Genomic DNA, 23,476 nt, shown 5'->3' with positions numbered 1-23,476 from the left:
GATGATGTAGGTAGTGGAGCAGTGAGATGAGTTCCTGGGGTCTCCCAAGTGTTCCCCCATGGCAGGAAAGCTTTCCATGGGAAGAACCAAGGACTTTTCCCTTGTCTTGTAGAGTCTTGTAGAGACAGAGACAAACCACTGCAGTAGATTCAGGAATCTGATTGTCTTAGAGAAATTGCATGGGTACCTTTGGGGGGTGGGGGGTGGGGGGTGGGGAGGTGCATTAGAAAGATGTGATAACAGCTCTCTGTTTGGGAGGAAAGGAAAAGAAACAAAAAAAGGAGAAAAGGCCACTGAAGCCAGTGGGAGGATTTCATTGTTGACTTTAGGGAATGTGAAGCTCAGCTGAATAATGATGGGGGTAGATGTGAACAAGTATTTTTAGAGGGTAAATGACCCTTCAGAAACTACTGTGAGTGGTGAAGAGCAAGACTAGGCATGGGACAATGAATCAAGCAGTGGAAGTGTTAGGTAAAGTTCACGGCATGCTTCCTAGTAGTGAGGTCTGAAACTGGAGCTGATTCCCAAGGGAGAAATGAACACCACACACACCACTTAGGTGAGTTAGGAGCGCACGTTCCTTTCCTGCCCTCTTCCCAAGGGAGTGGGGCTTGTCTCATCGATCTAAAGAAGTCTTTCCATCTCTAATTTCCTCTTACTTTGTTTGAATAGGTTATCTGATCTAATCGTAACATTCAGGTGTGCAAGTGCAGGAAGAAGTGATAAAATCAAGAACAGCTTTAATGAGGCCAGAAAAGGAAGAAAATTGGAGTCAGCTCGGAGGACCTCTGAGGTCCTTTTGGTGCTATTCAAGCAAAGAAATGGAAACACTGTGAAGACAGAAGCAGCTGAGTGGAGCCAGAAGGTTGAGTTTGAACTAGTAGAGCATTCAGTAGTTTTAGTTTCCAGAAGGAAGCAGGTAGTCTTTGGATTAGGTGGTGTCAGGAAACACAAAGAGGAATTAAGACTGCAGTCGTTCAGGGAAGTGGTCCTCTTGTGCACCCCTGCCTGCTGTAGCCTGATGTGTTGCAATGGGGTGGGACAGAATGGAGTAAGACAGATCAAAAGGAGGGGATGGGTGGCCACAGAAGAATGGTCAGGTTTGCACATCCACACACAGCTCTGGCAAAGACTGAGGATGACCAGGGAGTGCTCAGAAACGTAAGTTTGTACAGAAAATATCGATTTTCTGCATTCAGTTCTATTAGCTTATCAGTTAAAATTAAACTTGATAGAAAGATGAGCAAGGAGGGGAATTACATCTCATGTAAAGAATGTATGTCAATATCCAGTTATTCCTCAGAAGGTGGTAAAGGGTGCAAATGCCTGCTAGGCAGAAATTTTGAAAAAAGCCTGATGTACATAGCGGTTCAAGGGCACTGGACGCAGCTCTAGGGCCTGAGGGTGAGAGCTGATCCTCAGCTGAGTGGGCTGGGGCGCTGCTCCAGTTTTCCTCTGTCACGGTCCACTCAGTGGACTCATGATGGCTCGTTTACTATGATCTTGAAGTGCAAAAATCAAGGCAACCACACCAAGGGGTTATGCTTTGATCAAACAGCACAACTTTATTGTTCCTGTAAAGCAGTGTGCAGTAGGTAGAATGACAGGGAGGGAAGGAAAGGTAAAGTAAAAGGAAAAGGAAAGATTATAGCTACCACCATGGGTCCAAGGCTTCCCTATGGTCCCAGGTCCAGGCAGCATCCCACCGGTCCTTCCGATCGTCATAACCCTTGGTGGGGAAGATCTCCAAAGTTCAGTTGCTAAGGAGTCATCTTTTATGCCAAGCGACACACCTTGCTCCTTCACTGGCCCATGGATTATTGCCAGTCTTTGCCTTCTCGAGCAAGGTTACCACGCATGTCCTAAAAGAAGTGTCCGAGGCGTGGTTTGCCTTAGAGGCGGGTAGCTTCAGACCAGGAGGTGTGTTTTTGTATTATAATTATATTATAATGAAGAAAAGTTCACCTGAAGTTCAAGTTTTCTAGTTCGTTGCTACAACAGTGGTTGTGATCCATCTTCTGGACAGTGGTTATGCGGCCTTATTGTAATCGTTCCTCTCAATCCCAGGTGGCAGGGAATGGCACAATACTCCTCGTACCGTGCAGTTCTCCTTCCCAGGGTCTTTGTATCTTGGTGTCCATGAGGACCACATTCCATCTCCAGGTCTCTGTTGGCAATGTTGAGACAATATTGTTCTCTTTGGACCGACTCTTACAGCCTCCTCCTTGGAGGGCAGACGATCTAAAGCTTCTCCCAGTGATCAGGTTCTGACTAGGGGCCTCTTCTGATGTGCTTCGAAGGACAACACAATGTAAGCAGTTTGGGAATTTGACCACAATTGTATGGCTGGAGGTGCTGAATTAGAAGGGAGTAAATGCAGCTGGTGTGTCCAACCGGTGGAGACTGCCAGGGCAATGGAAAGAAGGTGGTAACTGAGGAATTACCTGAGCAGAAGCATAAGGAAGAAAATAAAGAGAAATGGCAGTGGATATCATATATACACAAGGCCCCAGGACAGGAGGAGGAATTCTTAGATGGCTGCATTCAATTTTCAGCACAAGACATTACAAACAGGTCCACTCGAGGTACCCCCATGCCTAATGGGAAAACAGTGCGATCAAACATGTCCTCACCCGAGCTTGTAAATTAATGGGGAGGTAATTCATTAACCGAGAAGCAGAGACCTGACCCATGGAGAAGCCTCTTGGGACCCACTCTTCCAAACAGTTTCCATCAGTCTGCCAGTGACCGTGGAGGGTACCTGGACTTAACCTGCTGTTACAGTGAGCAATGAACCTCAAGTGTCATATCAGGAGGTGCCAACATCCTGGAAATTAAAAAAAATGGTAGGTTAGATTCAGCTTTTAGGTATATAGCCGTGAAGTAGGAACAAATGATGAGTTGAGCCCAGTTCTGCTGCTCTGAAGCTGGTCTGTGATGAGAATCAGGTCCTGGTGGGTTGATTCACAGATCGGTGCTCCTGCCATTCTGCTTCAGTGCAGGTACCCAGGGAGGCCCAGATGTTCATGTGGGCTGGGCTGGGCTTGGGGGAAACGGCATTTAATACTGATGGATGCCACTAGAAGGATCTGCACAGAAGGGGTCAGAAGACTGTCCTTCTGACGTGCGGAATTAGACTCTATAACTCGAAAGTTATAAAGTAGGTATGTTTATTGCACGCAGATGCACGGGGGATCGCTCCTCCACAAGCGTGCATACCCGAGGTGACGAACCATCTCACATTTATACAATGAAACAAATGAATATTCAATTAACGCCTATACATATTCGTTACCTAAACCCCGCTTCGTATGTTAATTAGCTTATCAGTCCGTTTCCTGGAATGTGGTGGTCTTGCAGGTTTGTAGGTGATTCATGTTCTTGTGACCATCCGATCTTCTCCAGGTGATTCATGTCCTTGTGACCACCCAATCTTCTCTAGCAAGGAGACTTAGCACTCCCTCCCTCCGGATAGCATTTGAATGTCTCTCATCTTTTCTCATTCTCTTTTAGATAGCCCCTTTGTTAGAGAAAGAAGGGCAGGCGTCTCCCCTTTGTTAGAGGAAGAGGGGCAGGCGTCCCCCCCCCCCCCCGTCCCCCCCCCCCCCCGTCCCCCCCCCCCCCTTTGTTAGAGGAGGAGGGACAGGTGTCTCCTCAAAACTGTAGTTGTCACCGCACCCATGACTAGTCACCATACCCACATTCCTTAAGCAGACACATACAATCACAATCCATGTCCATTATCCCCATTTCACACTATTTCTCTATATCACTTCCCCATTCCTTTTTGTGAATCACTGACTTTTAAAGAGGTGTGCTTGTCACTCAGTGCAGAGTCATTTCTGGGGCAAGCTTCGTTAGCTGCAGAGACAAAGAATGAGATGAGGTTTCCCTCATGTCATCAAGATGAGATACTTTCTTGGCTCAGGACTTGTTTTGCCACCACATTAGTGTGCAGACCTTCTAACAGGGGTGCCCCATGAGGCACTCCCAGGCACAGGTGAAGCAGGTGGGTACACAGGGCTACAAGCTGGGATGTGCAAGGTGTGTGTGCAAAATAGCTGTAACCTCGCTGCCAGCTTTGCTGATATGAAAGAGCCAGGATGGCCTCTGCTGCTGCTGTTACTAAGGGAAAGTTCTTGCGTTCTATTTGTTATATCATTTACTGGTATTATCTATGTTATACACCCCACCTGTATACTCTAGCTAAATATTATTCTGACATGAACTTCTCCCTAAAGTCTAGATGCATTTCTCATTCAGCGTTTGAGTGATGATGAAGAAGCCCACCCCTTTCCTGCAGAGACAAATGCTGCCCTCCAGTTCTGGTTGTGCCCATAAGGATTGCTCTACTGCTGCCTCACGCTCTTACCTGCCTGTAACCCAGGATAAGAAAACAGAGCAGCAGTTTAGGAGTCAGTGTTGACACCTGGACTTGGCTACTGGCTCCATAACTCACTTTTTGAGGTCAAATAACTTCTTTGCTCCTTTTTCTCCCTGGCTAAAACAGGAATAATTTTTGCCACAGACTACAGAGGGCATGGTCCTTCCTGTGTTTTTCTCAGCTATTTCTGTTCATCCAAATTATTGTTGCAGCTTAGACCTCACAGGTGAGATATTGTTATTTCCAGCCAGAATAAACAAAAAATACGGAAAAAAAAGAAAATAAAGATGTGTGACTTTTACCTTCATAGAATATCAGGGCAAGCATCTGTTTAACAAGCAAGGACAGTGTTTAATTAAAAGTGAACACATGGACATCAGAGTGCTGCCTAACCACTGTCAAAATAGGTGTTGAACAAAGGTTTTCCTCACCAATATTTTTCCACTGACTAGAAAATAAGTGAAGCATAATATCCATGTAATAAACCCCAGTTATCAGAATTGCACACTGTGCAAAAGATTTGCAGCTGGAAAATTAATTTCATTTTTCCTCTCTTCAGCAGCTACAATATTTTTGCTTAATTTTTTTCCTGCTCCAATTAAAAATATTTGAAGCTATAAACCTAAGAAAGGTCTCACCCAATGCCATCCAGTGCTATCCTACATAACAGGCCAGGTGTAACTTTTTTAATTAGTGTTTTGGTTCTGAAAGTGACTTCATAAAAAAGCAGCCAAAGTTCTTAGAGATTATTATCAAAGCTCGGGGAAAAAGGAAAGCATTTGGCTCACGTCACTGTTAGTGACAATAACCAATGCTCAGACAAGCTTGGCTTCAACAAATGTGTCAAGAACCCATTTTATATTTTAAACAGAACATGAAAGATGTTCAAATTCTTCATCTGGAAGAAAAAAAAAGAGGGGGGGAGATGGAGGGAGGGGAGAGATTTCCTTCCACCAGGCAATGAGAGATCGCTTCACGCTTTCCTTGGGTAGGTTACAGGGGCAATTGTAAAGCCATCCCACGTGAACAGATGGAGGCAAAGGATCTCAGCTTTCACAGGGAGCGGGTTAAAGATCTGCTGCCTGGGATGGTGGGCTAGACAGGGCCCAGCAGCGGGGGCTTTCTGCCCCCCTGACAGTCAGGCATCTCCAGGGCCTGCTGGGGGTGGCAGCAATCCTTGGGGAGCACCTCGGCAGGTTCTCAGCAGACCGGCACCAGCTAAGCCTCAGACTTGTATAGGCACTTCACATTTAAGAGCATGTCTAATCCAATCACTGGCAGATTGGAAGCTAACTGTGTACCTCCCATATAGCATATTCTTGTGGGTTTGAAAGCAATCTTCTCCCCCTCAGCCTTCCCCCTTGTCTTCCTATCAGCCTGTGCAAGCAGTGGCACTCCTCCCTTGGGCACTCGGAGCTAATCCTATTTACTCAGCCCATCAATTTAACAGCTTTAAATATTCGCATCGGTTAGATGGATGCAGCTGAAATGTTAGCAGCATCACTGGCCCAGCAAGAGAGGGGGGAGACCGATGTGGTGAGCAGTGGGAGGCAGCCTTCCCATGCTGGCAAAAGCAGAAAAAAGTCATTCAAAATGATGAAGGCTGAGGCACGTCTCATGTTCACACACACACAGACACACTCAAAGCAGACTGCACATGTGCAACTCATTACACACGTGTGCACACACCAACGGAGTGTCACTTTTGCACACCGTAGTCGCTGTTTCTGTGAGCCACTTCTCTCTGGCTATAGACTCAGGTTTTGACACATTCTTACCCTTGCTTTACATGGCCCCGCCAGCGTGCCCACATGTGTGGGGGCCAGTGCTGTCTGATCCTGCTCGCTATGTCATTGCTGGTATTGGTCTGAGTGGCATGGTCCGGCAGGATTTAGCCCCTGCCTGTGTTACATATGGTCTCACGCATGCTCATTCTCTCCTCTTGCTTCAAACGGAAGGTGTGCATGGAAGGATTGAAGTAAGAATGAATGTAGAGGGTGCTAAATACCCCCTAAAGACAGCACTGACCATGTGTCCCTCCTGCTTGAGCGCAGACAGGCGTGCTGTTGCAGAGGAGTTCAATCTGACCTGAGGAGGCTTTACACTTAACTCTGTTCTTAGCTCTCTGTTTACAAATTCCTGAACTGAAATTCCTCCCTTTAGTTTATCTGTCCTGAGCATCCTCTAGCATCCTTTTGCTATACCTCCTGCGCCCTGGCTATAGATTAGAGCAGTCCTGAGGAGGCAAATCCTTTCACAAGGAGTCAAAAGGACAATCAGGAAGCTGTTAAGTGCTTCCAGCCTCTTGCCACTGCTCTTAACGATCCTGGACTTCAGAAAGAGCCAGCATCCACCTCTGAAAACCCAGTGGAGACTACCAGGAGTTTTTGTGCACCCCTCCTCCAGCACTTGTGCCTTTACTAATCACTTTATTCCAAGTGTGGAACAGCCCTTGGATTGTGGTTTAACTCACCTGTACGAGTCATGCCTGAATTCCTCTCTTTATCCACTGGAGGTTAAATAGAATTGGGGTGGCTGTTGCCTTCCAGAGTATTGCAGTCTTTGATGTGCAAAGGAGATATATCTGTCTGACATTTCAACCTGGCACATTTTTTTACATTTAATCTGCTCTTTTCTTTCCTGTCTGGTTCTCAAACTGTTAGAAATATGGGGCTTTTTTACCTGCTGTTTGTGCTACTGGAGATCATGTGTGCTAACAAAAATCTCAAGTGGTTTCTAGTGTAAGCAGACAGCAAACTTGGAGGCTGCCTTTGATGATCCAGAATTGGACTGTGCCCCTAAAACAGGCAGACACCTTCACATCATCCTGAACTGAGACTTAAAGGCTGAAATGGAGTAAAAGGAGGACATGCAATGGATGCCTCCTTCACTCACTCCCGTCCTCAAGACCTAAAGGTACTTCTCTAAAGAGATCACAGTGTTTTGATCTAGTGGACAACACCATTTTTTCCCAGAATAAGGGCACTTTGGACAAAAACCATGCGGTGACTTTACAATTCAAGAGAGGTATTCAAGACCTGCACCAATAGCGTTACAGAGTAAGTCAGGTGCAGCAAAGGTCCTTTATTCATCCGATTAGCGATGGGAGGTTATGGCAAAGGAGAGCACTCAGAGTGTGTACTTTCCAGCTGCTGGCATGCTGCGAGCCTGACACGCCCCGAGGAATCCAGAAAAAATTCTTGAAGCATGAGAATCGTTTTTCCCCTAACAACTCTGCCTCCCCTTCTCCTCCAGGGGCCAGAGCAGGCGAGCAAGATCTGAAAGGCTCTGAAATCATTGGCATTCCTTCTGGTGACTTTGTGGGGCTTGGGATCAGGCCCTGAGTGTTCAAAGACGGCAAACTTGTAAAAATGTTTGGAGAACGAGAAAGCTGAAAGTTCCCATGTGCTGTTTAGGGTTACATCTTGGTTTCTCTGTTGCCCTTATCAGCAATGTATGTCATAAGCACGTATTGATAGAGACACAGACACTATTTTTTTTGTAGTAGACCTGTGTTTAGCCCAGTATCCTGCAGTTTAGTTTGTTGTTTTTTTAAAAAAACTTACCCTCCTGTTACATTTCTTGGCATTAATTGCTTGTACTGTCCTCTAGCTTGGTACAGTAGGACCAAATATTCTCTTGTCCTAAAAGCATGGCAATGTTTTTGGCAGAGAACAGCAGAAAATTTAGCCAGTGCAGCTTCAGTTAATTGTGTTGGCTGTGGTGATATTCAACTGCCAGGGTGGAATTAACTGGGAAAACATTGAGAACTGCACACCAGAAGCCAGGGTCTAAGGTGAAGAGGCAGAAGATCCAAACCCACGGAGAGTGGCTGGATGAGAGAGGGCAGATGGAATGGTGTGGAAAGTGGAAGCATTCAGGACTCAAAGTACTCAGAATGAAGGCGATAGCAAGGATGTGGTGTTCACAGCTGAGAGAGAATGGCTTTTAGCTAGGAAACCATTAAAAGTGGTGGTCCTCTCCTCTCCTCTCCTCTCCTCTCCTCTCCTCTCCTCTCCTCTCCTCTCCTCTCCTCTCCTCTCCTCTCCTCTCCTCTCCTCTCCTCTCCTCTCCTCTCCTCTCCTCTCCTCTCCTCTCCTCTCCTCTCCTCTCCTCTCCTCTCCTCTCCTCTCCTCTCCTCTCCTCTCCTCTCCTCTCCTCTCCTCTCCTCTCTCCTCTCCTCTCCTCTCCTCTCCTCTCTCCTCTCTCCTCTCCTCTGGCATCGGTTGCTTGTTCCCACTGCCCATGTCATAGCTCTGTGACAGGGTCAGCTGAACAGGGAAACCAACCTGGCTGAAAACAAATAATTTCCCACACCAGGTTTATCTGCCGATGGATCAGGCCCCAGATCTGACTCGCACACAGCTCTTCAAGAAAGGATGCTGGCAGAGGGCAAGGGCTGTCATCAGCCAGAGGGACAGGGAGACGGATGTTTCACACGCTCCCCCTCTGAAAGCATCAGGCTGAAACAGCTAATGGATTAACAAGAGGAGGCTGGCGCCCACCCTGGTGCATGTACTTAAAGAGACTATGTGAAGAAGTGAAAAACACTTTAAAGGCTGAGCAGGCCTGGGCAAAACCAAGCAGCCATTTAACTACCGCAAGCTGCTGCTCTTCAGAGGCTGTGGGCTGCGCAAGTCATTGCAGAACCTGCCAGGAGCCCACATGGGCAGCCGGGTCAGAAGAAGCTGCAGAAGGTGGTCCTCAGGGCCCAGCCTCCTCACTTCTGCTCTGGGCATCAAGAGCCTGCACCCCCCAGCAGCTTCCCACCAGGGAGCAGCACCAGCGCAAGCACATGTATTTCTAACTGGATAAAATTAAATTGGTTAAAAAAAAAAAAAAAAAAAAAAAGAAAGGACTATGGTTAGAGCAGCTTTAGATGGAAGCAGCGATACAGAAAGCTATATCCCAGCAGGCAAGATTAGCGAGACAGATTAGAGGCGAGACAGAGATTTCATCCAAACAGGGGGAACTCCTCAGGACATGCTTTTCCAAATAGTGGTTATGTGGCTTTACTGAATGGATACCACAGGAGGTGAGCCAAATCCTCACCTGGAGTGAAATGGGAAAGCCCTCCTGCCAATGGGGCTAAGGACTCATCCCAGCTGAGACCTGATCTGGTGTGCTGATGGTAACAGCCAGCCTTTCCATGTGTTTTCTGCAGGCTGCTGCTTCTATCTTGACTCCCTGACCACCCCATACGGGGGGAGAGGTCGAGGAGCCATGCACCTTTAAGGCCACACAATGATTCATAGGAAGTTTAACCCCAAGACATCTTCCCTAAGCTGCATTCAGTCGTCCTTGCCCTGGTCAGCTGCCTTTTGTTAAAAGTGCTCGCTCTCCCTAGGAGAGGCACTGTGACACTGTTGAGTTACCCTCCCTCATTCTCAGGATGCTGTGTTTTTCTTAAGAGCTTTGATGTGCAGAGGTAAGGGCCAAATGTCCCACACCCACCCCACCACCCATCAGCTGCTGCAGCACAGTTCAGTGCCTCGCCGGGCTTCAAGTGGAGTTAATCTCTTCACTCCCATTTCCTTCCACCCCTCCTTGGGCTCCGCTATCCGCCGTGAGTTTAGCTGGAGCCAGATCACACACACACCCCTGGACTCCCTTTCCCTGGAAGCAGAAACTGGAGTGACCCCAGCTAGCCACAGGAGAAGAGAGACAATCTGCGAGCCCCCGGCGGCTGCGGTGGTTCTGCACGCCGCTGTGCGCCAGCACGAGCAAGCAAATTCCAAGAAGATGCAGTCATCAGCAGCTCTGTGAAGACAGGAAAGTGGTTACAAATGCTCTGTGCCTCAAAGAGAGAGAGAAGAAACCGCAGTCTGGCTGCAGCCTCACCTCAGGCTTTCTGATAATCTGCTGTTTAGAAACATTTGCTATGGTACCCATGGTTAGGTAGAGGTGAAAACAAACACGCGATGGATGCAAAGGGACTCGTTTATCTCCGGCCAACCCAAACACAGCCTACTTTCAGCATGCATACAATAGCCCTGGTACAAAAGAGAACAGAGACAGAGGTTTCTTCCTCAGAGCTGTCTCCATGGCGCATTCTGGGAGAGAAGAATCTGCTAGGGCACGCAGCATGACTGTCCACTGCCAGTCGAGGCAGGACTGTTTGGCCCCAGCGTGGGCTCTCGGGTTTTACATACTGAAGTCCTTGGTGATTCAAATGCAGCGGCATCTTTATACACTGGTGCTATTTGGCAGGCAAATACGTCTCATTATCAGAAATTTTCCCCAGTCTTCTGCCTAAATTGTCTCAGTTTTGATAATGTGCTGCATTTGCACCTGTTTGCCTGAAAAGGACGGAGCACGTATTTGCAAGTGTCCCTACCATAACGGTAAGTTTTGGTAATTCTAAGCAGAATTAACAAAGCTGAAAGTTTTCTGAAATATTCAATGAGCAGTTCAGGGCCAGATTCTCCATCCAGCCTGATGTTCCTGTATTGTCCAGTTGGAAACGACTGGGTTGGGTGGGGTGGCGATGCAAAGGGAAAATATTATTGATGCCTTCCTAGCCAATTTGTACCACAGCTGTTTTACCAGCTGTAGTTATGTGCTCCTATCACATCTCCGTACCTCCCTGGTGAATCACTTGTTTCAGAAACTGTAGGGGAGGGCACATCCCTGGGCTTCTTTCCCACCACTCCATTGCTGCAAAGCTGCATGGGTCTTTTTCTGCCCCAGTCTGAAAAGGCCACAACAAAACGCAGAATCTGGCCTCTGTTATCAATATCTGAGATTTCATATTTTCATTATCAAAATGTTTTACTCAAGCCTGGAATTTGCCACAGTGGGTGTCCTTTCAAAATATGCCAAGTTTGCTTTAGAAGAAACAGATAACATTACCTTGGTATTTGCGGTATTCCTTGTGCTGCTCTCCCACTTCAGTGGAAGACTGCTGAGGATGTTTAGGGAAAGGCTAAGATAAATGTACTTCAATATCAAAATAAATAATAGAGGCTAATGTGCAGCTTATACTATTCATGTTCATACTGGATTCCAGTTTGGGTTTAAAGAGAGCTGCCCCAGAGCTTTTAGGTTGTCACTCCCAAGTGCAGAAGGATCAAGGGAGCTCTGTCGTGAATAACAACTGGTCTTGTCCACGGGGCACAGCACACATGGTTTTGAGCACAGTACTCTGAAATTACAGCAGGCATAATCTGAAGCCTGTGCTGGTAAGAGCTGTTTCCCTTCCCACCATTCCTCATGTTGGTCTCCAAGTGCCCTGGGACCATTGCATCTCCTCTGAGAGATGCGCACAGTGGGATTGCCATTGTTCCTGGCATGGGCCTGGAAATGGGCAGAGTGGTTACATCTGGCATGCAGTCAGTCATGACTGCGCAAAACGTGGCTCCTGTTTGGGGCTGCTCTGCACAGCTGGAGGAGGTGGGTCTGATGAGTTTCTCCCACGTGACAGCACTCATTCCAGAAGACAGACACTAACGTTCTTGACCAAGTCCCTACGTACAGTCTTGTGCTGTCTCTCCATTCAGGCATTGCTCCTGTAGGGGCACTTCATGCAGAAACTCACAAAGAAAACAACTCACTGGAATTTGAGGTAGAAGTGAGGGCATGTTCATGTATGTATTCAAATGCATATGCATATAAAGAAGTTTCCTCATGTAAAGTCTCTCTTTCAAGATGGAAGCATGTTGCCAGCACTCAGCAAATAATAAATAATAGCAACAGTACAAGAATTCTTCCACAGAATAATTCATCAGCCACAAAAATTACCATAACTATTCACCAGCCTCTGGTCTGGCAGGGCAAAAGCCAGAAGCTTAACATGCTGCATAAGGGGAAAGGAGAAATTCTCCAGGGCAGTCCTTTAGTGATCCAGAGGGATCGTGGTTTTCCTGCTTTGAACTCTGCAAAGCAAAGACTGAAGTTCAGAGTCAACCAACTGATTATTCAGGCCTAATGTTTGAAGAGACCAGATACTGAATCCTCGACGTTTAGTCTCTCACACCGAGTTGTTCTTGCTTTCAAGTATTTGTTGCATTAGGAGATGATAAGTATAGTGTACCATCCCAGCATAAACCACATGGGGTGTGACAGTCTAGGAAAACAAGATTAAGGCAAATGATTGTTAAATCAAGCCAAACTTTGGTGAAGCAGGTCACCATTTCATAGCTAAGTGAACAGACAAACATAAAATGCTATTGGTCCTTTAGGACATATATCATAAACTGTTCTATAACAGATATATATATATATATATAAAAATATATATAATTCCCATAACATAGAACATAATACTAACATATATATAACATAAGAAGCACACTCTTTGTACAATCTGGAGCAAAACAAAGAAGAGTTGCACAATCCTGGAAGCACCAGTGCAAAACACAGCTGTGCAAAAAAAAGGTTTGCATTTGATCTCTTTCTAAGAAGACATTATCTTAGAGACATCTCAGTGCATAAGGCACTAAGCTGATAGCTTGCTTCTCAAGCAGTGCCTGAAAGACTGAGTTGCTGAAGACGTCGTCACAGGCATTATCTTTGAGACATGCTGTTCTTCTCTGTAGCCAAATCTAGGCATCTGGGTTTAGTTTCAGCAAGCTTGCTGTTGCCACTACAGTGTTACCTGTGGTCTTGCAGCGAAAGCAGGAGACAGCAGTGCTGGTGGTGGTGCCTCAGCTCCACAGGACAAAATACTGGCCAGTTTCTCCTCTCACTTACACAGGAGTAACTCCACTGGTTTCACCAGAGTAACACTGTCAGGTCCTACTTGGGTCTGTTGACCTTGCTGCGTGTATCTTCAGAGCACCACATTGCTGCTGTTGTTGCTGGTGTTACAGGATCGAGCAGCGATGACATGTGTTTGTCTTTTCCTTTGATATGGTGGATCTTTGAAATCCATCCGTGGGAAGTTTTGACATGTGAAACTCTGTTGTATCCTAAGGAATCCCACATAGATTTAGCTAGTATGGAAATGGCTTCAAAAATCCTTTTGTTTTTTTCCCTGTGATTGTCAGGAAAATCCGAGAATCTCCCACAATACCACTGCACACGGATGCTTGTGCTCCCCAGAGCAGTACAAAACTTCATTTTAGAGCTGTGTTCCTTTGGGAGTATCTGGTGGCGGCTTCTTACAGATTCGGTTTTCCACCCTGGCCTACTGACAAGACCATGCAGAAACCATTCCTGAGCTTCCAGGATTGAAGTGTATTTCTGCTGAGACTGAACACAGGTGGTCCCAAAGACAAAGCCCTAGAGATGCCCACTGCGGTCCTAGGTATTCTGGGTGTAAAACTTTTCCCTGGTGAGGCTGATAAGTAGGATGTTGACATAGCAGATCTTGTGGGGTTTTACCTTTAGATAAATCCAAACACAGGAGGTACAAAACCAGGCTTACTGAACTGGCACAGCTACATGTCGGAAAGTGAGGATGCAACAGATACTGATTGTCCAAGCAGTGAGAATGGGGGTAAAGGGAGGGCAGGGGAGCTCATCTGTTTCTAGATGAGGCAGCATCTATTCCCTTTCCTGCCTGGCAGATGACTTTGCCCTCGTTTTATTTACTGCTGGACTACAGTGTTACAGATAATCGTAGTGTAAATGATGTTTTTTTAGTACAGCTTTTGTTTATGTTTTCTGTAGGATGGAGAGTCTCCTTGTGAAATCGGACTCTGTCATGCCAGGTGCTGAAGAAGACACAGTGTTGGGAGATAGTGCCTGTTCCCAGGCTCTCAGACTAAATAAAACCAGACCAAAGGTGGGGGGAAAACAAGCCTGGGTGAAAGACTTGATTGGTTCTCACAGCAAGTCCATGGCTGAGGTGGAACTGAGTCAAAACACCTCATATCCTGCTGGTAACAATCCGTGTGGGGCCTCTTCCCAACCCCCCTTGCACTGATCAGGAGGTTGTGGTTTCCCTGCCTGTTGCTGTAACACAGTCTGAGCTTGTAAGATAGATGAAAATGATGGCTTCGTTAATAATATGATCCAATTTCTATTTGCCGGCCATCTGGTCTCTTTTGCGTATTCAAGATTACCAGCAGAGATCCCTGATAACCTAAGGAGAACTGCACGTGCTCATTTTGCCTCACTTCTGGAGTCCTGGATGTGTTTATCCTTAACCACGATTCTGTCCCCAGCCTTGCTCCTACCCCTAGCCCTGACCTTATCCTAGGCTGTCTAGATATTAAACTGGAATAAAAGTTTAAAAGCAAATATGCAGCGTATAAATTTTTTTTTTTATTTATTTTTTTATTTTTTCCCCCTAAACACAGCTATAGGCTTAAAATGCAGCACACAGATCTCCCAGTTATCACAAACTGCTGTGGTTGCTTATCTGCTCTGCGTGTTTTTATGCTAACATCCGTACACAATTTAAGAGGAAAGAGGGGGTCCATCTTCCATTTACAGAGCAGACATGGTAAAAGCATAGGTAGGCTGATATTTATGCATAGCATTCAGACATAGGGTAATCAAAGCTCAGTTGTTTTTATCATTTATTGTGTAATGGCTATATTGCAAGTTCACAGCTAGTGGTACAATGCCTGTGGTAATTACGGTTATGGTTGTGCTAGGTGTTACATGAATACTTGGCACCTTCAGCATGAGAAGGACAAGGAACAAAGGTGTAAAACAGCTACACATTGTCCCATGAGCTGCCTATAGTCACAGACCCTTAACTGAGGAACAGAGGGCAGAAACTTTCAAAATCAGCCACCTTACCTTGGAGCCAAAGTACCAATTTCACACGTGACTTGGGCTGTTAGGAGCCTACATCCCATAGACTTCACTGGGACTGAGCCCGTTCAGAAGCAAAGACAAAAACAGTTTTGCTCTTCAAAGCGAAGAGAATCTGGACCTGTCTGCAGTCAGTTCAAAGATGCTGTTGGAGCAGAGGCTGAGAAGGACTCAGAAGTAGAGAAACCCCAACTCTGTGCCCTCTGTGGTGGGAACTGTCTGTTGGATCCTGTTGGCACGAGTGAGGAACTGACATGCCAGACCTTAGCTGCATGCAGTTATGCCGCTTTTTCAGATACTTGTGCTAGGATGTGAAGTTGGAGTGAACACAGTGCTTTTATTCACGCTCTGTGTGAAAGGACAGAAAAATTGTGCCTGATGCGTCTGGCAGTAAAGCTCACCACAGCCTATACTGCAGTCAGGGCGTCCTGAGGGCTGCAACCTGATAGAAAGGAGGGTAGAAGTTTTATCTGGGTATACTTGTGCTAAAGGCTCTTTCGAGGACTTCTGTGCCATTGGGTCTGCTTTTGCCTACAAAGCTGAAGTAGTGCACAGGGTGCACTGAGGTACTGAGGAGAACCATCAGGTTTTTGGCTGAAAGCAACAGCACAGGCAGAGGGCCCTGAACAGGTTTCCCCTGTGAAGTACAGGGGGTGCGATCTCTACTTAGGCTGTGTAGCACAGCCCTGGTGTAAGCTGTGCCTCTCTGGAGGTACAAGTTGGCCTGACAGCTGGACTCTACAAAGTCTGGATGGAGGCTTTGTGGGGAATAACTCGGAAAGCGCTGGCTGAGTGTCTCAGTAGAGCAAACCAGGGGGGCGGGGCAGCAGCTGGTTTCACCAGCGGACTGTGGAGTGCTACAGGCAGGGAAGATGCTGGGTGGCTGCATCCATGACCACTGACGGTGGCAACAGGAGGGCTGGCACAAGATGCTAGAGCAAGTTGTGCTGGTGGTAAGGACTAGGGCTGACAGCTAGCATAGCGCTGGCTCATTCAGCTCTTTCCAGGTTGCTGTTCTACTTTCCGTATCAGGTAGTTTTGTTTCATCCCTTTACTTTGTATTTGGAAGGGGAAAGTGCATCAGGACATGGCTGGGGCATGTGGAAGCTGATTTGTTGTTATTCTCAAGGTTGTGACGGGGAAGGGAAAAGGAGTTCAAAGGTGACTCAGTTGCCATTTTCTGTGCTGTATTTATCTTGTGCCAGTCACATGCTTGATGCTTCTGCTGGCTGCCTGAGGGCTAGGAAGAAATCGTCTTCACAACTGCTGTGATTTATCACCTGCACTGTGGAGTTTAATTTCACTTTTGAAGCACTGGTGTTGCCCTGGCTGAAAAAAAAAGAGGCTGGACAAGCATGCTTATGCTTGTAGTGGTATTGGAAAATTTCTCAAGTACCTGTGGGCAGGTGTGGCTCACATACTTGGGTTAAACCAATCGCCAGATCTAGGGTCAGGAAGGAATTTTGCCCTAGGTCATGTTGGCAGGGACTATTGTGTTGTTTTTGTTTTTCTTGCTTTGCAGTGTAAGTTGTGGTTGGCTTCCTAGATTATCTACTGCCATCTTAAGAAATGCTAAAGATGCAGGCATTAGGCCCACAAGTGGAAAAGTAGATCCAACCCTGCAGGTCTCAAGCCTACCTCATATAATCACACGCAGGCACTTTGTGACTGTGTGCAGACTCCAGAAGCACATAAGGTGTCTTCAGGGCTGTCAGCATCCTTCAGATTACCCTGTCACCCGGGCATCTCTACCTAATAATATCCCTGTAAGTGTGCAATTTGGAAATCTGGCCATGCTGTTCATCTCTCTGGTTCTTTCCCTATGGTATAACAGGTCTGGTGGCAAAAGTTTTTTGGGTGATGGAGCATTTTGTGACACATGCTGTGCGAGGACCGGGCATGGATACTCCCTGGAACTTGTCAGAGAGCAGGACGCCTGTGACTGCCATACCCTGGGCTTGTTGATGTGGGTGATCTTGCCTGAGTGCCACAGAGCTGTCATTTGGTTTCCTGTGTTGCTGGGGTGGGGCTGTGTTGGTACTGTTCACTTTTTTAGTGGCATCTTGTAGAAATTACTAGAAGATTTACATTTAAACAATTACTGTTCCTCTGCCACTTATGTGGGATGAATGGAATTCCATTAGAAGCATCATTGCATGATCCAAGAAAGCCGGAATGAGAGAGCATTACTTTGGAGAGATGGTAGTCCCATAAGCAGGCACTCTTCTCTGTTAATCAAAGCACCCCAGGCATAACTGCACTGTTAATTCATTTCAAATATGTTGCTGCATCTGAATTTCCTAACCAACCAGTGATTAAAACAACATGCTTGTTAGAAATCTCTTGGGGAGTGGCTTCTGTGATGTTGGTATTAATAGGATGAAAACAATCAGAAAGTTAGGGGCATTCTTCTGAGGTATTGAAAACCCTTAATGAGGCCCTTAGTTATGCAATAATTTCTTTGCAAGCAAACACATGCCTATTATCATTATTATTGTGCCGATTGTTGATATCCCACTGACATGAACAATTTAGAGAATTCCAAGTATTATGCAGCTCTCCCGCCAGCTCAGAATAGGCTGACACAGCTACAGCTACCTATTTAAGCAGATTAGCCTGATTTTATTTGCATAAGAATTTAAAGCAACAAAACCACTTACCACACCCAGGAAATGATCATTAAAAGTGAATTACTGCACATTCTTTTATTAGCTGTGTGGTTAACTTCTGAATGCTACAGTAAATGCCAAATCCGAAGGGAGATGCCCTGGAATATTTCCCCCTAGGTTTTCTAGGTTCTTGGACGTGCAGAGAAAATGTCTTATTATTCATTCTGGCAAAAAAGGGATCTTTTTGTATAACGTACATATGCATCCTTCAGTGCGCATTCCCTAGCTAAGATGACAAGTAAATCTTTGCGTGCCTTGTGTTACTCATACGTGATTCCAGCCGTTCTGCGTGTCCGGGTTGGCCTGTCGGGAATGCCAGCTGGTACTCTGAGACACCAGGCTAAAGCAGCCCTAAACCGGTGGGGTTTGCTCTGTGCTACAGTCCCCCCTGTCCCGCTGGCAGCAGAGAGGAGCCCTGCAGGAGAGGGGAGCCATGCTATGGGGCAGCCTGCTCCGGAGGGAGGCTGGCTGCAGGGCAGAAGCCATCTCAGCAGCGCCCGTTTCAGCAGGTAAGTGAAAGCAGAGAAGGAGCGACAGCAGAGGGAAAAGAGAACTCAGAAAACTTGTCTCTCTAAATATAAGGTCTCAGCTGCAGGCTGCCTCTCCTCGCTGGTGTGTTTTGGTGCCACAGTGGTAGCCAGAGGTCCCTGCCCAGGCCACCGCTCAGCTGGGACGATCTGATTCTCTTTTCCAGCCGCGAAGTCCCCCGCCCGCTCCCGGGGACGATGCTCAGGCTGGCCAGGCAGCTGCAAGCCCCAGGTCCCCAGGCGCGACGGCTGGAGGCCGCCACACCGGCACCCCTCTGCCCTTCGGGCAGCACCGGGGAGCGGAGGTGCGGGGCTCCCGGCACCCCCCGCCCGCGGGACCGAGCGGCTCCGTCCCCCGGCACCGGTGAGCCGCGCCCGCCCTCTGCCGGCACCGGCACCGGCAGCGCCCGGGAGCCGAGCCCCGGGGAAGCTGCTGGGGAGAACAACGGTGACATTTCTAAACGTCAAGCACAGAATCATATTTTTTCTTTCTTGTCAATTTTCCTGCAGAATTTCATTCCAGCCATTCCCGTGTCTGTTGAAATGACCGGTCAGAGTCCCATTCTGAAACCTTTAAAATTTTTCGGTAATAATTTGGAAGATATTTTCCAAAAAAGAAAGGATGCCTGAAAGATATTTCCCCCCGCCAGCCCAAGGGGCATCAGCGGCATTCCAGCCCAACTCCTAGCAATGACAGAGCAGGGAACAAAATGCACAATGTCCAGAGCAGAGAGGCAGTAAGAGTGACGAGAATGCCTTTTTCTCCCTGGGCTGCATGGCACTTGCATAGCTGTGTCAGAGAAGCACGGCTATGAAGCGCTAGAAGGGAAGTGGCACCTGATGCAGCCCCTGATGACGGTGAATGCACTATGTGTCCATACCTCTGAAATGCATCTTTGCAGTGAATTGTACCTCTGGACCTTCCAGCCTTCCCCAGCCAGGGACTGCGTGCCCAAACTGCAGAGCTGAAAGGAGTGTGACAGCTAAGCACACCTCGGAGAACCAGGGAAGAGGCGCCCCGGGACAAATTCAGACACGGAGCTAGGAATGGGGGCATGAGGGTCCCCGCTCCATCACGGGCTGAGGCGTGCCTGGGCCTGCGGCTCCCTCCCAAGGTGACCTAGTGGTGGTTGCTCTCACCTCTCTTGCCTTGCTACCTGCCAGAGCTAGGGGTTCAGGTTTCTCAGCTGTCCAGGTGTAATCACAGCCTTGCTGCTGGCTGAGCAGTGAAGGCAATGCTTGCAGGGCCTCGGAGCCAAAGGATGCTTACGCTCTGTGATCCCAGGCAGTGGCAGGGAATGGCAAGAGATGGCAGCATGACTTGCACAGTCCAGTTCCCAGGATACTAGCAGGTATATAATCAAACTGCCAATGCATTCAGCATCTCTTCTTGCCACTGTCACAGCAGTTAAGGGACCTAAAAGCAACTAGGTGTCTGACCTGAACAGATTTCCAATGGAGCAAAGCACCAGCATCTGTCTGAATTCTTCAAAAACACATGCCTGAATGGCCCGGGAAGGTAAAACCATTACCACTGCAGGGAAAAGCTTCCACCCCAAGCCCAGGAAAAAGGAGATTCATCCAAGAAGCATTTCTATTTCTGTTCCCATGTTTACACTTCTTATATGGGGCTAGATGTTTGCCATGTATTTACTTCCAATGCTGCCAAATTATTATTTATATGAAGCCTAAAGTCACTGCAGAAGACTTCTTTGTCATCTTGAGCTTCTCAGTCTATGTAATGAAAGTGGGAAAACACTTCACAGTGGCAGGCAGAGTGACACTGGAAGACCATCACATGTCCCACTACCACTGAAGCCTGCAAGTGGAAATGGTCTTGTTGCTAGTGATGCTGGCATGGGATGCACTTCTGCTGTTACAAGGAGGACAGACATTCAGGAGTTTAGGGTTCTGTACCTGTCTCGCCAGAACATTCTGCCACAAATTTAGGGAAGTCACTTAACATGAAATCTTGCTCTCACAGTAACTGACAGAAGTCTTGCCATGGAATTCAGTTCTTTAGCAAAAAAAAAAAAAAAAAAAAAAAAAAAAAAAAAAAAAAAAAGTCCTGTTTGACATCAGAGAGAGAGGAAGTGCTTTGGAGCCAAGAGCCAAGAATCATCTTGCTTTGATGGTTGGTGGCCCTTTAGCCCATCAGTTACACATGAAACAAGGAATAAGAGCTATATAATTGAATGAGAGAGAGAATTTAAGGCTCTGATTATGGGAAAATAGTATTTACCCTTGAAACAACTGGTATGCACCCTCATCTTGCTCAGGATTTTCACACACCATGAGTCAGAAGAGAGAAATAGAAGTGCAGATCCCTGCAAACCAAGGGGCCAGATTGGTGGCAGATAGGGCAGGCTGATTTAATGTTGCAAGGAGGTCAAAACAGAAACTTTAGCATCAAAGAAAGGAGGAGTGCTGCTAAAGCCCAGTGCTCACAAGTAGCACTTACCAGAGGTATCATATAAACTTAACCCTGCTGTCATTATTCCTATTGGAAAGAAAGGAGGTGAAGGCCACGACCTGTGAAGCAGAGGTCAGATGTTACAGACCATCAGACAAAGGAAGTGACAATGGGGCAAGGTTCTTCGCTGAAGCATTACCAGATGGTAGCTAATCTCAGTCAGGGGAGAAGGCATGGCCACCAGATCTACATGGGCTCCCTGAACCTGACACTCTGGCATTATCAAGGGAAAAGACTGTTCTTCCAACTGTTACAAGACAGATTATGCGGTGCAACCCATGCAGTTAATCACAGTGCTGTGCTGATTTGGGACAGAATTTGCCAAGATCAGAAATATAACACATATTTACATGTTAATTACTTCTACATAAAAGCTGGAATCTGAAATAGTCCGAGAATTTCTGCCTTAATGGAAATTCTTCCTTTTGACTGACACCTCTTCCTTATTTGTGAAAATGACTTTATTTACTGATTTAAAGGACAGCACAGTCAGTCAGATCAAGGTCTGGCATGAGCTGGCATAGCTCTGTGATCTACCCTGGGGTCTGTCCTGGTGACTCCTTTTATGATAGTAGTGGTGGAAATGCTACTGTCCTTGCATTCAGCTGCAAATCTGCTCACATTTACTGAAAAATCTCTGCTAGATGAGCTCAGGTAGGATTCCAGTATATTTCCACACCTGTGACGGGGACGAGGACCACACAAACGGGCATACAGGTGGAGGTGAGCTCAGCAGTCCCAGAGTGGCATCTACTTGAGGCAGCAGGGCACAGACCTGAAAATGGAAACCTAAATGCTTCTTGCAGTGTTCGCCACTACACGGCTTGTATTTAATCTTGTCTGAGTAGCTTATGTTTTCACCATGCTTCTGTTTTCCTGCCTGGGTGAGAAGGAATAGAGCCCTCGTTGTTGTAAGCAGCTGTCACGACAGCCGCGTGCAGAATGCAGAGCTGGGGTGTTGCTGTGCCCAGCGAGAGCCTCAGGTGACAGAGACCATGATCAGGTTTGGGTCTCTTCCAGTCATTTCTTCACCAGGTAGGAACAGTGGGCTCACTAAGACTCTAGGCTAAGTGCTCTTACTCTATCTTTTGGAAACTCCAGTGGTGTGATTTGAGTCCCTCAGTTTGGCAAAGCACTCTAAAGGTTTAAAAAAATAATCCAGCCCACAGAAAGCAATGGCAATTATGCACCTTCATGAAATGCAGTCTGTGCTTAAGTGTTAAGTCTGGTCTTTCTTTGCTGTTGTGGTCAGATCTCCTCAACATTATGCACAGTGAGCAGTATGACACACTTTTCCTGGTTTTTTTCACAACGAGGAAAAGCAGTGAAGACATCATATCTGCTCATTGCCTTAATTCCTGGAACTGTTACGAACTGATTTAAGGTCCTCACTTCTTCTGGTCCTCTTGGAAACAAGATACATAGCAACATGCACTTAAAACGATCCACTGTGCAATGCCTGTGTCTTTGTATCTACCAGTAATATCATTCTGTATGCTTGCTACATGGGATGTCCAGCTCTGAACCATGGAAGTAAGAGCTGCAACACAGGCCAGAGAGGTGCAGGGATGAAGTTCAAAGCCATGAGGTAACAAAACCCTCCCGATCCCACTGTGGTATATCCCTGAGTGACCCTGCCATGTGCTGGAAGATGTCTTCTCAGCCCGTTTTCTGGGTACCTCAGCCACCCTGTAACAAAGCAAGTTTATGAATGCAGCAGAAAAGCAGATTTTACCCATGATATAAACTGTAAAACCTCTCCGAACTTGTGCTGCTTTTGCTGTTCCTGAGAAGTTTTGCTTCATCTTTTGAGTGCTGCTAATGACATTTCAAACTGTTTTTCCTGTGCTAAATGTGCAGAGCTAACACAGGAAACAGAATAAACACTGCTTGCAAAAAGTCTTGCTCTGCCCAGTGACAGAGTTTACCAATCTTGCAGTTACCTTCAAAATTTGGGTCTGTTGAACCTGGAGCATCTTTCTGGTTTCTTTTAGGCATCTTACTGTTACTGTGTGAGATGGACTTTGCAGGGCAGGCAATCCTTTTAAAGAGAATGGACTATCCTACCCCCAAAACTGGCAGCTATTTATTAGGAAATGGCCATGAAGTGACATTATTGTAGAACTGCAGCAGTAGAGCAGAGCTGGCTGGAACTCAGAGCTTCAGTGAAAACTTTCAGCATGATTTCAGATTTTGTTGGACAACAGAGTTGGAGGTTTTGACTAAAATGTTTCTGAAAATAGCAAAACTCTCACCCACTCAGAGAGCTGAATGTGAAACTTCAAATTTTGATGAGGAGAAAAAAAGTGATGACATTTTCTTTCCAGTTTTGGATCAGCCCCAGCAATAAACTTTGCTTTATATAGGAACCAAATAGACATAATAGGAATTAAACTGTACATAGATCATAAATAGAAAATACAAGAGACTAATACAAGTATCAGCTATGCACAAGGCCGAAAGTTGAAAAACAGCAGAAAAGAAAATGAAATAAAAGGGGAAGGTATGGTTTGTATGTTGTAAAATGAGACCAGAGTAGAGATAGGAGGCACAGAGATGTGAGTTGTTGTGGTGCAGTGGGGAATGCTTTCACCCCAGCAGTGGAGAGCTTGCAGTCATGGACAAGGCAAAGAGCGCGAGGCAGGGACTCTCCACCCTTTCCAGAGTCACATCAGCGTACACGTAAATTAACCACCACGGTGCCCAAAATGCCAGT

This window comes from Falco peregrinus, chromosome 6 (genome assembly GCF_023634155.1).
Source record: "Falco peregrinus isolate bFalPer1 chromosome 6, bFalPer1.pri, whole genome shotgun sequence".
In the NCBI taxonomy this organism is placed as follows: Eukaryota; Metazoa; Chordata; class Aves; order Falconiformes; family Falconidae; genus Falco; species Falco peregrinus.
The sequence above is the reverse complement of the archived record's forward strand: the minus strand, read 5'-3'. Positions refer to the sequence as shown.